Source organism: Callorhinchus milii, unplaced genomic scaffold (assembly GCF_018977255.1).
Source record: "Callorhinchus milii isolate IMCB2004 unplaced genomic scaffold, IMCB_Cmil_1.0 Scaffold1, whole genome shotgun sequence".
Classification (NCBI taxonomy): Eukaryota; Metazoa; Chordata; class Chondrichthyes; order Chimaeriformes; family Callorhinchidae; genus Callorhinchus; species Callorhinchus milii.
Genome location: NW_024704742.1, coordinates 127,084,112 through 127,101,554, shown reverse-complemented (window position 1 = coordinate 127,101,554; position 17,443 = coordinate 127,084,112). Strand labels below are relative to the sequence as shown.

The 17,443-nt window shown below is 44.9% G+C and overlaps 1 protein-coding gene across 1 annotated transcript in view; it reads right to left on the bottom strand.

Annotated features, from left to right (window-relative positions):
* The window catches only part of LOC103176877 (protein FAM214B), a gene marked incomplete at its 3' end in the record, with an annotated part of 79,504 nt that extends 67,382 nt beyond the window's left edge, over positions 1–12,122 (bottom strand). The window contains 1 exon segment of the mRNA XM_042335443.1: positions 12,066–12,122.
* Positions 12,123–17,443: the final 5,321 nt, after the last annotated feature.

The following is a 17,443-nucleotide window of genomic DNA, read 5'->3' as shown; positions in this document are numbered from 1 at the left end:
TGCATTCCATTATCACCCACAAAATATACAGTGAATTCACTTTACCGTGTATTCTGTGAAGTGCTTTGAGACATCTCAACAACATGATAAGGCGCTACATTAAATGCAAGGATTATTATTATCTCTGCTTCCCCTTTGTGAAGACAGATCAAACTCCTTAGCTCAGAGGTACTGCAATACCGATCCCAGTCAACAGAGGGCCGAATGTATAGCTATTGCCAGGAGCTCAATGCTTCCCAAAAGAGCTCCTAAATTTTGGGCGAGATTTCGTGGCGCTCAGCATCCCACATTGTTTTTAATAATAATTATAATCCTTGTATTTGATATAGTGCCTTATTACATCTTTGAAACAATTCAAAGCGTTTCACAGAATACACTGTAAAGTGAATTGACTGTATAATTTGTGGGCGAAATGCAGCAGCCAATTGCACACAGCAGCGTTCCACAAACAGCCGTGGATTGAAGTATTATTATTATTATTTTTTGAAGGAATTATTACTCCCAAAAAGCGATCTGCAAGAATACAAGCAATAAAGTAGACAGGCTTGGAATCAACAGTAATAATGGAGTACGAGTGTCAAAAGGACTAATTTTATTTCATAAAGCACCTTTGTGTTATCTTATGGTTCTGATAAAAAAAAGTACAAATTGTAGCTACTAAAATGCATAGATCAACATCTCACCTGAAGAACAGCATCTTTGACAATGCAGTGCTTGCAACAGTGCACTGTTATGTCAGCCTGGAGACTGTGAGCTCAAAGTCCCAACGTGAGGCTTGAACGCACAACCTTCTGACTCAGAGGCAAGAGTAACCAATTAAGACAGATTGACGCCTGTAACCTATATTAGAGGAAGTGACCGAGAACTGCTTCTGTAAAGATTGCTCAGTCAGTAACAAATTGAATGATTCACACTTTAACCAGTTAAAGAACTTGTTGAATCAGCCAGGGTCAATTTAAAAGTAACTGGGCACAAATGTTCTCAGTGACTTTGACCATTCACTGCTTGAAAATCCAGAATTTGATTCATTTTCAAGTTGGAGGTGTCTGGTTCACATTCGGATTCATTATTGCTGGGAATTTTTTTTGTTTTAATTGGTTATTCTAGTGCAATTATTGGCTTCTCAAATGCTTCATCTAGATTCTATGCATCTATTCTTGCAGTCTCACAGCGGAATCACTAAATCTGGTTGTCTTACCTCGTCTTCAATGACAGTTTTCATACACTATCTTCATGCCTCAAAATCTAACATTGATGGCTGTAGTATTAATTCTTCATTTAATCAAGTTTTTTTGATTAAAAAACCTAAAAACCTATTCTGAGGCATCCTCATCTTGAGTCCGGTGTCTCCTTCTGGTTGCCACGTCTGTTGTAGTACGTGAAGGCAATGGAAAAAAAAGCGGAGGAGGGCCACAAGACTGATTTCCATCCCTTAGAGGGCACCAAAAGTGAAAGGCTTGAGGAACTGGGCCAGTTCACGCTAGAGCAGAGGAGACTGATGGGCAATCTCAACGATATCTTCAAGAATCTGCAAGGAATTGACATAACAGACAGAAGGACGTCCATAGTCACTACACGTTCCAGAATTAGAGATCACACCCTAGAGATGGAGAAACATCACTTCTGTCTGGACCCGAGGAAGCACTTCTCTCAAAGAATTGTGGAGATTTCTGTTGTGTGATTCAATCCGTCCAAATAGCAACTACTTGCAAAAGACTTACTGTTGAGACAGACCGTTAACAACACATCAGATTGGCAGCTACACACAGGGTGCTAACAATAATGCAGCAAGGTATTAGGGGCATTTGGTTCTTTGTTAGGGGAGGTCTTGCGCTCTCTTGGAACTTGCTTGGCTTGACTGCCTTTTCAAACTGGAAGATTTCCCTCCCTCCGGGCGCCCCCCCACCTCAAATTCACCTCTTTTATATTTACAATTTTCTCTAGTTTTTCACCATTCCTCAAGGAGTCTAAGCGTCTGGAAAAAGGAGAGAAACATAGCAACGATGCTGGGAGGGAGGCAGAAGGCTGCGGGGTGGAACCGTCTCGGGGCAGATTTAATAGGCTCCTCTTAATAATAATAATAATCCTTGCATTTGATATAGCGCTTTTCACGTCGGGAGGACGTCCCAAAGCGCTTCACAGAACACACTGTAAAGTGAACTGACTGTATATTTGTGGGCAAACGTGGCAGCCAATTGCACACAGCAATGTCCCACAGACAGTCATAGATTGAAAATGACCAATTTATTATTTTTTTTTTGGTTTTGTAGCCTTGTAGCCTCTCTTTGCTTGACTGGGCAAAATATGAAAAAAAGCTCTTCAAATAAGCTGCAACCGGATGTTGGTGAAAGAGATTGCAACAGGACATGGAAAGGATAACTTTGCTTCTATTCTATTTAACTATAGATTGCAGGTCAACGCTCCTCTGACAACTTTACTCCAGTACTACATGCTCTTGCTTTGCACTCTGTCAAAATGGAGACTCGTTGCAGTGTAACACTGTTCTCTTAGGATCTTAAAACTTTATTCCCTTTCCTGAGCTTTTTCTTCCTCCTACAATTGACAAGATAATTTTTCAATCTAAGCTTGAAATCAAATGTCTGCTACTTCTCAACATAGTGTTTATCCCCTTTCAAAGGTATACTGGGCAATTTTCCTTTGTCCTCTCTTAATCTACATTTCTCAATGAAAAAAATGTACTGCGCTATATTTACTTACTAATATATAATAAAAACCCTTGCATTTGATATAGCACCTTATCACACCATTGAGATGTCTCAAAGCACTTCACAGAATATACTGTAAGTGAATTGACTGTAGATTTTGTGGGTGAAATATTGCGGTCAATTGTGCACAGCAGTGTCCCACAAACAGTCGTGGATTGAAGTGACCAATTTTTTTTTGAAGGAATTATTTTCTCCAGAAAAGTGATCCGCCAATCGACTAACAACCGGGTTCCTACTTACTACTGGGTAAATAGAGGCATGTGGAGTAAGGAAACTTGCCCAATGTTTTGCCCTGCCGGGAATCGAACCCAGGTCTCTCGCTTGCGAGGCAAGTGCTCTAACCACTAAGCTACAGGACTCCACTTAGCAAAAGCTGTGCATATAAAGAGAAGGAACACGAGTGCACAGTACTCTCAAACAGTTTACCTGAACAGCCATGTGGCCCAACTACCTCAGTACCATAACTGACCTTATGTCTTCACAAATAATAGTCAAAGTTTCTTTCCTCCAAAATGTCTCATTTTACTGTGATTGTCTATGTAGATTACCAACGTAAATCACTGTACCTTAATCCATAAAGTGCATAATAATAATAGTTGCATTTGATATAGTGCTTTATCACGTTGTTGAGACATCTCAAAGCGTTTCACAGAATATGTTGTAAAGTGGATTGATTGTGTATTTTGTGGGGGAAATGCAGCAGCCAATTGCACACAGCAGTGTCCCAGACAGTCATGGATTGAGTCACTAAAATATTTTTTGGAGGGATTATTACCTCAGGAAAGCGAACTGCCAATCGACTACCAACCGGGTTCCTACTTATTGCTAGGTGAACAGAGGCATGTGGAGAACTTGCCTAAGATTTCGCTCTACCCTGGAATCGAACCCAGGTCCTCTTGCATGCAAAGCGAGCGGCTAACCACTAAGCTAAGAGACTCAAGAGGACAAATGTATAGAGTTTGTAATGACTCTAGGAGAATTTAGAGAATGAAAACTAGCATTAAAGTATAACTGACTCATGAAATTCAGATCAACAGTAAAGAAGTATGACGGTATTGAATTTCCTCTCAATTCTACCTCCATTCCTTCTCGTTTACAATGCAAAAGTTCACTTTGGAATTAGAGCCAAAAAGAGGGCGATATTTCATGACAGGTCTTTCATGGAGTCACATTTCATGCAGAAGAAGCCTTGCTCATCAAAATAAAATTAGAAAATGCACAGCAGGTCAATCAGCATCTGAAAAAGAAAGCTATTTTAATGTTTATGTATACCTATTCTGATATGACCCTTCACAATAAGTGACTGGCCTATATGGCCGGAGGAGAGTAAGTGAGATCAGACCAACTGAAAACAACAAGGAGGTTAAAGGTTTCTTTTGAGGATGAGAACAAGTTTAACTAGTGGGAAAAGGGGGTTGGGTGGAGACTACCTTGGCCAGGGATGAAAGTGTAGAGGAACTGAACATATTAAAGAGGAGAACAACAAGCTAGCCCATAGGTGTTAAATTAATCATGAAAATTGAATGGGACCACCACAAATTCCAATAACATATTCCTTAACACTGTCCTGTACATAGACTTAATTAAAACCCCTGAATGCTTCACACTTTCTTCACCTAGTATGGAATCTGTTTCAATGGCTGATCTGTATTCAATTACCTGATATCAGACTGGGCCTCAGTGTCTCTGGGATTAGGAGGGGAAAAAATAGGAGAAAAACAGCTTGGGTCCCTGCCCGAAAAAGAAAACCCAGTGACCCCTATTGGAAAGTCTGGGCATGTTAACACTGAATGAGGACAAGATCAGAGTGAGCTCTTATTCTCCCCTCCTTTCCTGATCCAACAGCCAGGCTGGGCTCACAAAACGAAAATAGTTTCTTGGGTTGGTACCAGAAAACATCCAGCACTGTTGGATACACGCTCAGCATGAATCACTGCTATCAAGAGATGAGGTGGGTGGGAAATGAAAAGCAGAAGCCTTTGCACTTGCACAATGGCTGGCGTTTAACGGGTTTGAAGTTCATGTTCAGGACACCAGCAGGTCCTTCTGAGTTCTCCTAATCCTGGGGCCTGAGTCGATTGATACTCACTGTACCTAATCAACCTTTTACAATGTTCCCAAGGCAAAAAACACCAGAAGTTGAAATGAGGAAAAAATGTCTCTCTCCTCCCCCAACTAGTCAGCAATGTAAACCAATTGCTTGTTACATTTACTCTGTTGGGAATGGGAAAACAAACTCTCAGGTCATCTTGTTCATTTGTGTCAATATAAAGTTAGGCTATTTAGGCATAAAATGACTGCTTCCAGCATGGGGCAGGAGACTAAGTGGATGGGGGAAAAAAATAATCCAAAATACAAGTGGACTTTTATTTCACACTCAGGTCGGAGTGATTAGAGTAGTTTTAAATAATATGCAAATTTGGGGGGTCAATTAGAGTCTCATTAATCCCTATATATTTCCATTCTTATGATACTGCAACAGATGTTTTCCCTCCCTGAATTGAAACATTACGTTCTTTAAGTTTAATTCTTTAAATAAAATTTGTATTTATTTCCCAGTCCTGTACAAGCAACTCTTTTCTTCAGGTGACATGCTTGGCAACGGAATGTCGGAATCGAGCCACCCCTGTGTGGCGGTCCCGATACTCTGGTTCCTGAGCCAGGCGGGACCGCAGTATTCAGGGCACTGCTGATGACAGCACAGCCAGCCTGACTCATCTGCAGGACCTGGAAGGTCAGACCAGTCACTGGAGGCAGGGAGTAATCTCACCCCGCTCCCGTTAACCCTGCAAGCCAAAGCCCTTAACAGGTAGGACGGTCCTAACTGGACATGCAGCAGAAAAGCGAGCCAGACAGTGATATCAATGACAAGCTATGTGGCTTTAACTGGTGAGACTTCAGCAGTATCCCAACACATACTGGGGTAATAATAATAATAATAATAATCCTTGCATTTGATATAGCGCTTTTCACGTCGGGAGGACGTCCCAAAGCGCTTCACAGAATATACTGTAAAGTGAATTGACTGTATATTTGTGGGCGAACGCGGCAGCCAATTGCGCACAGCAATGTCCCACAAACAGTCGTGGATTAAAAATGACCAATTTATTATTGTTTTGGGTTTTGGAGGGATTATTATTAGGCTCTGTGTGGAGTAAGGAAACTTGCCCAAGGTTTCGCCCTCTGCCTGGAATTGAACTCAGGTCTCTCGCTTGCAAAGCGAGTGCTCTAACCACTGAGCTACAGGGTACCCAAGCCTTGGCTGTTGCCAACCTGGGCCTAATACTTTCCGGAATGAGGTGAGCAGGATTTGTCCCTCCATGGTGGGGAGTGTGCATTGCATTCCAACAATCTATCTCTGGCATTTCAACATGTGGATGGGATGCATGAAAATCTCAACTTGGTTTCAATACTCTTAAGCATGGTGATGGTTTTCGCACGTGTCAGGCACACGGCTGACAAAGGAAAAACTTTTCTACCCTTAATTTGTTCACCGAGAACAATTTTTGCATATTGTATTTGTGTCCCCAAATCTTAACAGTAATCATTCCAAAAAATACTTTCAGAAACTCTGTATCCTCCATAGCCCTGGGACCCCAGAACCAATTTAGCCTCCCCACACAGTCCCATCTGAGACCAGCAAAATCTGCACAAACCAGAAATCGAACTAACACATTCAAAAGATGCATCTCCATCCACTACACCATCGGATCTGCCCTGACCTGAAGTGTTTAGAGAGCACCCATTTATTAAATTTGACCTAATCATCTTTTAACATCCAATAAAAATCATTAATAATAGAGAAACTATAGCCTGGTATGCAAACTGACATAAGATATACTGCAATGCTCTTCCAGCACTTAGAAACAGCAGAATTGCAATTCTTCCAGAATCACATTTTGTTCAGTGTTAAAAGAACACTCAACAGCAATGACTACCAGAAATTAAGGATGCCTTAAATTGTGTATTTAACTGTCTGATCAGACAGACTCCCTCGAATGCCAGATAATGTTGTACGATATACATTAACTGGGCAAGTTTCACCTTTAACAGAATACCGGATACGCAAATAAATTTAAATCTTATCCCAATCATACAACAATAACTTGCATTTATATAGCACCCTTCACGCGCTGGCATCTCGGAGCACTTTTAATGCTCAGGCAAACAAGTATGAAAAGAAACAGTACCTTTTTTTGTTTTCGGTGGCTTTTGCCACAGAAAACAGACATCTGCATAGTAAATGTCACAACATTAAAAAAAAACTTCTGGCAGGATTCAGAAAATGATGTAGTACATATGCATAAGGCCAGAGTCCCTCTCCACATACACACAATGACAGGATATAGAAACCATCTCAACACATCAATTACACCCCTTCCAACACCCAAACAAAAGTTCAATAAAAAGTGAACAGAATGTTTGACTGTTGCATCGATTCAAACTGATCCAAATTCATAGAAACTAAAGGAATATCGATATAGTTTGTTATAAAATTAAAGACTTATTCAGCCTTTCTTTTCATTTCTAAATTAATTTAGTAACATTGTATTAGTGTTTTAGAAAAGAAAAACTAGACTGTGCTTTTGGAGCTAGGCCTCATAAGGTTAAAATCCAGCATCCAATGGGTTAAACAGTAGTTGTCAATTTGTGTTTTTTTAAATGATGTCAAGAAGCACTTGTCAGTATTCACTATGGGGTACAATGGTAATAATAATCCTTGCATTTGATAAAGCGCCTTATCACGTTGTTGGTCATCTCAAATTGCTTCACAGAACATATTGTAAAGTGGACTGACTGTGTATTTTGTGGGGTGAATGCTGCAGTCGATTGAACACAATTTAAAACTTTAAGCTTACAACCATTAGATACAACTGCTCCAATCTGCGGCTCATGTTAACAAGTTCTCCACAGTGGTTTTCATGCAGCTATCTGCTGACACACAAGTCTGACAGATGAACCCTTTCCCTGACACACGAACCTCTGCACATTCCCAGGAAGCCTGTGAAGATGATCCCAGTATGTCAGTGTCTTATAAATGTCTATACATGTCTTTATTCCCTCCTTCTCACACACACACACACACACGCGCGCAACACCAACCAACCACCTCATAAACCATCACCTTTACACCTTATAAGTGAGACAAATCAAAGTACTGGCAACTAACCCCTCGTGATATACAATTAAAATAATAATACTAATAAAAAATACCCACCACAGATGAGAAAGATCTTTTATTAGTATTATTACCAGTGGGAGAAGACTTAATTTCTTGCCTCAAAAACAAGTTGCTGAATTCCTTCAGCGGGGAAAGAGCTGACAGACAAAACAATACCCGCTGCGTCTGTGTGTCTGTATGTGTGTGGTGCTGTCTGTCTGCGTGCACCGTGCCCCTCCATGTGCGCTGTGTGCCTCCGTGAGCGCGTGCTGTGTCCCTCTGCGTGTGTGCGCGCCTGTGTGTGAGTGTGTCTCTGGGCGTGGGTGTGTTTGTGGGCGTGGGTGTGTCTCTGGGCGTGGGTGTGTTTCTGGGCGTGGGTGTGTTTCTGGGCGTGGGTGTGTCTCTGGGCGTGGGTGTGTTTCTGGGCGTGGGTGTGTCTCTGGGCGTGGGTGTGTCTCTGGGCGTGGGTGTGTCTCTGGGCGTGGGTGTGTTTCTGGGCGTGGGTGTGTCTCTGGGCGTGGGTGTGTTTCTGGGCGTGGGTGTGTCTCTGGGCGTGGGTGTGTCTCTGGGCGTGGGGGTGTCTCTGGGCGTGGGTGTGTCTCTGGGCGTGGGTGTGTTTCTGGGCGTGGGTGTGTCTCTGGGCGTGGGTGTGTCTCTGGGCGTGGGTGTGTCTCTGGGCGTGGGTGTGTCTCTGGGCGTGGGTGTCTTCCCGCGCCCGCACGTGGGTCTATGCACGCCCGCCCATGTCTGCTCTTGCGCGTGTGTGTCTCTGTGCGTGTGTGTGTCTGTCTGTGTCTGTCTGTCTGTGTCTGTTTCTGTGTCTGTCTGTCTCTGTGTCTTGTGTCTGTCTGTCTGTCTGTCTGTGCGTCTGTCTGTGTGGGTGCGTCTGTCTGTGTGTGTGCATCTGTCTCTGTGGGTGTGCGTCTGTCTCTGTGTGTGTGCATCTATCTCTGTGTCTGTCTGTGTGTGTGTGTGTCTCTTTCTCTGTCTCTGCGGGTGTCTGTGTCTCTCTGCATGGATGTGTGTTTCTCTTCGTGGGTGTGTGTCTCCCTGTGTGGGTGTGTGTCTCTCTGGGTGGGTGTGTGTGTCTGTGTGGGTGTGTGTGTCTGTGTGGGTGTGTGTGTCTCTGTGAGTGTGTGTGTGTGTCATTGTGTGTGTGTCTCTCTGTGTATCTCTGTCTGTGTGTGTCTGTGTGTCTGTCTGTGTCACAGTGCTCTCTGTGTCTGTGTGTGTGTCTCTGCATGTGTCTGTGTGTGTTACTGTGTGTGTGTCTCTCTGTGTATCTCTGGCTGTGTGTGTCTGTGTCTATGTCACAGTCTCTCGCTCTCTGTGTCTGTGTCCCTGCGTGTGTGTCTCTGCATGTGTCTGTGTGTGTGTGTCTGTCTGTCTCTGTGTGTGTCTGTCTCAGTGTGTGTCTGTCTGCCTGCCTGTCTGCACGTGGGTCTGTCTGTCTGCGCGTGGGTCTGTCTGTCTGCGCGTGGGTTTGTCTGCCTCTGCGTGTGTCTGTCTGTCTCTGCGTGTCTCTCTCTCTCTGGGTGTGTCTGTCTGGGTGTATGTATCGATGCATGTCTGCGCATGTGTGTATCTGCGCGTGTGTGTGTCTGCGCGTGTGTGTGTCTGCGCGTCTCTGGGTGTTTCTGTGTGTGGCTCTCTCTCCGTGTCTTTGTGTCTGTGTCTCTGGGTGTGTGTGTCTGGGTGTCTCTGTGTGTGTTTGTCTCTGTGTGTGTCTGTCTCTCCATGTCTTTGTGTGTGTGCCTTTGTGTGTGTGTGTCTGCGTGTGTCTCTGTGCGTATCTGCGTATGTGTCTCTCTCTCTCTCTCTGTCTGTGTGTCTCTCTCTCTGTGTCTCTATGTGTGTGTCTCTGTCGTCTGTGTCTGTCTGTCTCTCTCTCTGTGTTTAGGTGTTTGTCTGTCTGTGTGTGTCTCTCTCTCTCTCTGTGTCTGTGTGTGTGTCTCGGTCTCGCTCTCACGTGTGCGCGTCTGTGTGTGTGCATCTCTGTCTGTGTGTCTCTGTGTGTATCTGTGTTGTTTGTGTGCGTGTCTCTCTGTTTGTGTGTGTCTGTGTATATGTGTCTCTGTATATGTGTCTATGCGCGTGTGTGTGTCTGTTAATGTTAATGTGTGTGTATGTGTGTGTCTCTGCGTGTGTGTCTGTGTGCTTGTCTCTCTCTGCGTCTCTGCGTGTGCGTCTCTGCGTGTATGTTGCTGTCTGTGTGTGTGTGTCTCTGTCTGTGTGTGTGTGTCTGTGTGTGTCTATATGTGTGTGTGTCTGTGTGTCTCTCTCTGTGTCTTTGTGTGTGTGTGTCTTTTTGGGTGGGTATGTCTCGGTCTCTCTCTGTCTGTGTGTGTGTGTCTCGGTCTCTCTCTTCGTCTCTGTGACTGTTTGTATCTGTGTGTCGGTCTGTGTGTCTCTGTGTGTATGTGTCTGTGTTTGTGTGTGTGTGTCTCTCTGTCTGTCTGTGTGTGTGTGTGTCTCCATGTGTATGTGTCTGTGTTTGTGTGTGTGTCTCTCTGTCTGTGTGTCTCTGTGTGTATTTGTCTGTGTTTGTGTGTCTCTCTGTCTGTGTGTGTGTGTCTGTGTGTCTGTCTGTCTGTCTGTCTGTCTGTCTGTATGTGTCTATGCGTGTGTGTCTGTGTGTGTGTATCTGAGTGTGTATGTCTCTGAGTCTGTGTGTGTGTGTCTCTCTCTATGTGCGTGTGTCTGAGTCTGTGCGTGTCTATATGCGTGTATGTCTGTGTGTGTCTCTCTCTCTCTGTCTGTGTGTGTGTCTTTGTGTGTAACTGTGCCTGTGTGTGTCTCTGTGACTGTCTGCATCTGTGTGTTTGTCTCTGTGTGTGGTGTCTGTCTGCGTGTGTGTCTGTCTGTGTCTGTGTCCCTGTGTGTGTGTGTCTGTGTTGTGTGTGTCTCTGTCTGTGTGTGTGTCACTGTGCGTCTGTTTGTGTGTGTCTGTCTCTGTATGTCTCTGTGACTGTGTAGGTCTGTGTGTCTGTGTGGGTCTGTATGTCTGTGTGTGTGTGTGCCTGTATGTCTGTGTGTGTGTGTATGTGTGTGTCTGTATGTCTGTGTGTGTCTCTCTCTGTGTGTGTGTCTGTATGTCTGTGTGTGTGTGTCTGTATGTGTCTGTGTCTCTGTGTGTGTGTCTGTATGTCTGTGTGTGTGTCTGTATGTCTGTGTGTGTGTCTGTCTCTGTGTGTGTCTGTATGTGTGTGTGTGTGTCTGTGTCTGTGTGTGTGTGTCTGTATGTGTGTGTGTGTCTCTGTGTGTGTGTGTGTCTCTGTGTGTGTGTGTCTCTGTGTGTGTGTGTCTGTGTGTGTGTGTGTCTGTCTCTGTGTCTGTGTGTGTATCTGTCTCTGTGTGTCTGTGTGTGTGTCTGTCTGTGTGTGTCTGTCTGTGTGTGTGTGTGTGTGTGTGTGTGTCTGTGTGTGTGTCTGTCTCTGTGTGTCTGTCTCTGTCTGTGTGTGTGTCTGTCTCTGTCTGTGTGTGTCTGTCTCCGTGTGTGTGTGTGTCTGTCTCTGTGTGTGTGTGTGTGTCTGTCTCTGTGTGTGTGTGTCTGTCTGTGTGTGTGTGTGTGTGTCTGTCTGTCTGTGTGTGTGTGTCTGTGTGTGTGTGTCTGTCTGTGTGTGTCTGTCTGTGTGTGTCTGTCTGTGTGTGTGTGTCTGTCTGTCTGTGTGTGTGTGTGTCTGTCTGTCTGTGTGTGTGTCTGTCTGTGTGTGTGTGTCTGTCTGTGTGTGTGTCTGTCTGTGTGTGTGTGTATCTGTCTGTGTGTGTGTGTCTGTCTGTGTGTGTGTCTGTCTGTGTGTGTGTCTGTCTGTGTGTGTGTCTGTCTGTCTGTCTGTGTGTGTGTCTGTCTGTGTGTGTGTGTGTGTCTGTGTGTGTGTGTGTGTGTGTGTGTCTGTCTGTGTGTGTCTGTCTGTGTGTGTGTCTGTCTGTGTGTGTCTGTCTGTGTGTGTCTGTCTGTGTGTGTGTGTGTGTGTGTGTCTGTCTGTGTGTGTGTGTGTCTGTCTGTCTGTGTGTGTCTGTCTGTGTGTGTGTGTCTGTCTGTGTGTCTGTCTGTGTGTGTGTGTCTGTCTGTGTGTGTGTCTGTCTGTGTGTCTGTCTGTGTGTGTGTGTCTGTCTGTGTGTGTGTGTGTCTGTCACACTCAGTTACTCACTCACTAAGATTCACAGCGGCTTCATACCTTTACAGAGCAGCAGCAGTGGGAGCAGTTGGGAGCCTGAGCCTCAGTGAGTCAGTGAGTGAGTCAGTGAGTGAGTGAGTCAGTGAGGGCACAACTCACAGCTGATGAGTCGAGGGTTCTCTGTTGAGCTGTTTCTTTTGAACTCGTTGCTCAAACTCATTGGGAGGTGTCAGCGCGGAGCCTGAGAGAGAGAGAGAGAGAGAGCGAGTCAGTCAGTCAGTCAGTCAGACAGTGTGGGTTCACCCTCCTCACACAGCGACAGGCGGAGCCGCGGCCTCTCTGCCCCACACCCTCCTCAGGGACACACCGCCAGCGGCCACAGCCGCGTCACCTCTCACCTCAGGCTCGGGTTCGGTTCGCCAGACGCACGAGCCTGACCCCCACCCCTCGTCCGCCTTCGCGGTGCCGCTTGACGGGCGCCGGCTTCCGTACACAAGCATTCCTTCCGGCCTGTTGTCAGGCGACAGCGGCCTCCACAGACCCCGCCCCCCACCCTCCCGCGCTCGCCCCGCCTCCGTCACAATCTGATTGGCCGGACGCGCCTAATTTGCATGGCCGTGGACCCCGCCTTCCTGCCTGCGGTTGGTCGCCGTGGCTGTCCATCAAGTGGTGACGCGAGGGGCCGGTTCCCACGGCTCTGGGCTGGTGGTGCACGTGCCGGAGGGTCCCGCTGGAGAGCGTGGGCTCGGGCCACGTGGGTGACCTGAGCCACGTGCACATCTGGCACCAGCAACTGCTGCTGACAGGGACTGTGTGCAGCCCTTAATAATAACACCCACTGCATTTTATACAGCGCCCGGTCACGTCGCTGAGGCGTCTCAAAGCTACTGTTGCTGCCACAAGGAGCTGTTGAGGCATAGATACAGATATCGATATAGATACAGCACAGATGTATTTAAGGGAAAGCTAAATAGGGACACGAGGGAGAAAGGAATCGAAGGTTATGCTTGAAGGCTTAGTTGAGGAAAGGGCAGGAGGAGGGTCATGTGGAGCGTAAACACCGGCATAGACCAGTTGGGCCGAATGGCCTGTTTCTGTGCTGTATATTCTAATGTATTCCAAAGCGCTTCACAGAATTTTCTGTGAAGTGAATTGACTGTATATTTGTGGGCGAAACGCTGCAGCCAATTGTCCCACAAACAGTCGTGGATTGAGTGACCATTCGTTTTTTTAATTAATTTTTTTGAAAAGTGATCTTCCAATCGACTAACAATCGGGATCCTGCTTACTGCGAGGTAAACAGCCTCTCTTTGGAACTAGAATAATAAATCAAGACATCTGCAGGAGAGGAACAGGGCAGCAAGAAAATCAGAGGGAAAAATTAATGACACATTCAAATTTAGCAAACTTCGAATGAAAAGTGGGATTGAAAGAAATGACCCCAGAGAACAGTTGGATATGTGGAGCAGACACAGCAAAAACAAATGAGGCTGTGTTGATTAACTTCTTCAAAAACTGCTTCATAAATATCTGGTTGAGAACAGATTTGAAGGTTATAGGAATTAAATCTTAAGGCAACAAATATTCATGAACACCCTCCATCATCATCAGCGGTCCCAATGCCGCTGAAGATGGAGGGTGCTCATCTGTGGAGGATCAACACGACAGGATTGAACATTAGGAGTGAATTGATGTTGTACATTTCTCTTAATTACCTTTGGAGATAAGGCAATATTTTTGCAGAATGTTCTGCAGGATTTTAAATACTGTAACTGGAGTAGAACAAGGTAGATTACGTCCCACATTGTCTGCAGAAGTAACAGGCTTGATGCAATGGAGGACCTTTACTCATTTCATGTTTTCGTAACTGTAGTAAGTAATTGTCAGACATTCTGGAGGAAAATATTGCAAGGTTATGGGGAAAGAGTGGGGGAGTGGGACTCATTGGATAGCTCTTTCAAAGAGCTGGCACAGGCATAATGGGCCAAATGACCTCCTTCTGTGCTGTAAGATTCTATGACTGGCTGGTGTTTTGTTATCATGAATGCTATGGTATTGGTTTGTGTGCTAATTTCTAGATTGAACTAAGTCTATTGGAAGTTAAAAAAAAACTGCAGATAATTTGATTTAAATGTGTTTGCTGCTTCATCTACTTCAACAAAATAAAATTGTCACTTCGCAGCATATTATTACCAATCTCACAGAGCCCGTATTTATTTTTCAGTTGTTGCCTTGAATATGAATTCTCCAGAGATCTATCAAAATATAACTTTAATTGATTGCACATGCCAGGGCTTGTGACTTGTCTCTGGAGAATTACAGCGACAGTCGGTGTGATTTACTGTTGGAAGGATAACAAGCCTATTTAATCTGCCACCAAATCTATGCTGCTCACATTTAGCCATTTAAATTCCTTCCATGGTTATTATAGGGCTAACATTTACCAAATAATCAAAACTCAAACATTTATGAGTTGAGGTGGAGGGGTGGGGGGTGGGGGAGCATATACAACAACAACAACAAAATTACATTTGTATAGTACCTTTCATGTCGGGAGGAAGTCCCAAGATGCTGGATAGTCAGTGTTTTGGAGATTCTGATATAATCTCAGAATATCTGATATCAGAGAGATTGTTGGTATCGAGGATTCCCTGGAAGATGAGAATTGGTGCTGTCCCAGTGTTAAATATTTGGTACCAACAACTAACATGTATGTTGAATATATTCTATTATAGAATATATTCAACATGCATTCAATTTTATTTATTATATTCAATTTTATTTAAAAAGCATATGGTCAATTATTTTCTGCTTGTGGACTTCTCAACCTAACACTTGCAGGACAGTCTTTGAGCCTCTGATTTGCATCACAAATTCAGAGGAGAGTTGAACACATTTGAATACATTTAGTTCAATTTATTCAGATGAAGAACACAGATTATCAATCTCTAAGCAGGTCACATGGCACGATGGATTTAAATAATTTGTGGCAGTGACTTTGCCCTTGGAGTTGTTTCAGGAGGATCCATTCCATGCCTAGTTGCGCAAGGCAGTTATTATTCCAGGACCTAGCTTAACAGTCTCTTATACTTCTTTCAGCTCGTGGGCAGCAGAAAGCCAAAGCAACAAAGCGTGATCTTTCTCATGACTGTAGTAAGAGTGATTATGATTTAGGAACTGGCTTGCACTTTAACCTATGTTCCCTACAATGGATTAGCTGGAAACAGTGGCTGCCTCTCTATCCAGCATTTTTGTGCATCATAATTCCAATCACGGTGGTTGGGGCACTTCAGAGAAAATTAGACTGTGATGCATCATTGCCAAGAACATTAAAATACTTGACTTCCTTGCTCCTTTCCTTTCTCTTTACATATTTTGCCGACAATGTGTGTCTGAAAGTCCTGTAGGAGCATATTGGTTAGAGCACTCACCTCGTATGCGAGAGGACCCGGGTTCTATTCCTGGGCAGGTCAAAACCTTGTGCATGTTTCCTTACTCCACACTCCTTTATTTACCAAGCAGTAAATAGGAACCCAGTTGTTAGCTGGTTGGCGGATTGCTCTCCGGGCTTGATAATCTCTTTAAAAAATAATTGAAAAAAATAATAATTTGGTCACTCAATCCACGACTGTTTGTAGGTCACTGTAGGCTGCTGCGTTTCGCCTGCAAAATGCACAGTCAATCCACTTTACAGTGTATTCCGTGAAGAGCTTTGAGATGTCTCAACAACATGATAAGCTGCTACATCAAATGCAAAGATAATTAATATTAAAATGTGGTATTTGCAAACCTGAGTTCGTCGTGCTGAATTGTGACTTTCATTTTGAGAATAAAATTGTGAGATGAGCAAATTTGTTTGCTAATAGATTTGTAAACAAACTATGATCCAGCCAACAATGGCCATTTTGTGGCTGGAGTTTCTTATTCTAATCTTTGGTTGAACATTTTGAGCCTTCTTTTGGCCAGGAAACAGCCTGAAAACAAAATGCCACTGGAAGTCACGATTGAACATTTCAACTCATTCAACCACTCTGTTCAAGAAAGTAATCTTTGCACTTGGGAAATCATGGAAGTCAGCCTGTATCCTACCAGCATAATATGAGCAGTTTGTTTTTCCTGCCAATTTTTTGTTTTAAATGTTCTCCCTTCCCTTTCTTTCGTAGTTTAACTCATTTTATTTCTTTTCATGAAGGCATCGGTTCCCAAATCATGGTCTGTGGTCCCTGGGGAGCATGAGATGGTTTCAGTGGGGCCGGGAGAAACACCTGGAGTGGCAAAAAATGCAAAGGCTATGGAAGCCAAGTTGGATTATGGAAGCTCAAGCAGCCCAAGGAGTGGAGAGGAAAGCACATTCCCATTGGCAATGAGGTGCCATATACAAGTGGGTCCAGATCTGATTCATCATTGATCTGAAGGACCTCAACAAGTCCAAGCAGAGAAAAAAAGTGGCCAAACCAGGCTCTCATGGGCTCATTGCTTGAGTGTAAGATATCTCAGGGCAGCTTTTTTGTGCTGAATAACAGTAATTGGCAAGCTGGAGTGCCCGGGGCCCCAGGTAGAGAAAATCAACAACTACAACAAATTATATTTGTACAGCACGCTTCATGTCAGGAGAATGTCCAAGACACTGGAGAGTCAAGATTCTGCACCCGAGCTGGTGGTTAGGATCAGGAGGAGTGGAGGGTGAAGAGGGTAGGGGTAGGAGGGTGAACGAAGGCACGATTGAAGAGGAGGGTCTTGAATGGGTCTTTAAGGAGGCAAGGGAGGGGGCAAGATGGAGGGACTGTGGGATGGAGTTTCAGAGTGTGGGGACAGAGAGGCTGAAGGCCCACCTGCCAATGGTGGAGGGGGTAAGTCGGGGGACTTGGAGCAGGCCAGTCCATGGAGCAGAGGGAGCGGACAGGTTGTTAGCGGTTAGGAGATCACAGAGGAAGGGAGGAGCAAGGCCATGGAGGACCAGGATCTTGAACTGTATCCTCTGAGTGGTGGGGAGCCAGTGGAGCCAGGTGAGGATGGGAGTGATAGGGTCACAGAGCCTGGTGCGGGAGAGGGCACAGGCTGCAGAGTTCTGGATGACCTGCAGCCTGTGGAGAGAGGTGTTGGGGAGGCAGGGGGTTAGCCTAGATGTGATGTCCAGCGTGGATGAGGGTCTTGGTGGCCTGCGATGAGACACAGTGGCAGAGATGGGCAATGTTGCGGAGGTGGGGAAAGGCAGAGCGGGCCATAGCATGGATGTGGGGAATGCAGGACAGTTGAGGGTCAAACAGGATGCTCTGTATTGGCTCCGTGAGGTGTAGATTGCATCCATCAAGCATGATCCTGTCAGTGCCCAAAATTTGGAGGTGTTGACGGGAGCCAAGCAGGAGGACCTCAGTCTTGTTGACATTCAACTGGAGGAAGTTTGTTCTCTGCAGAGGACAGTTTGGTCCTTTGGATAA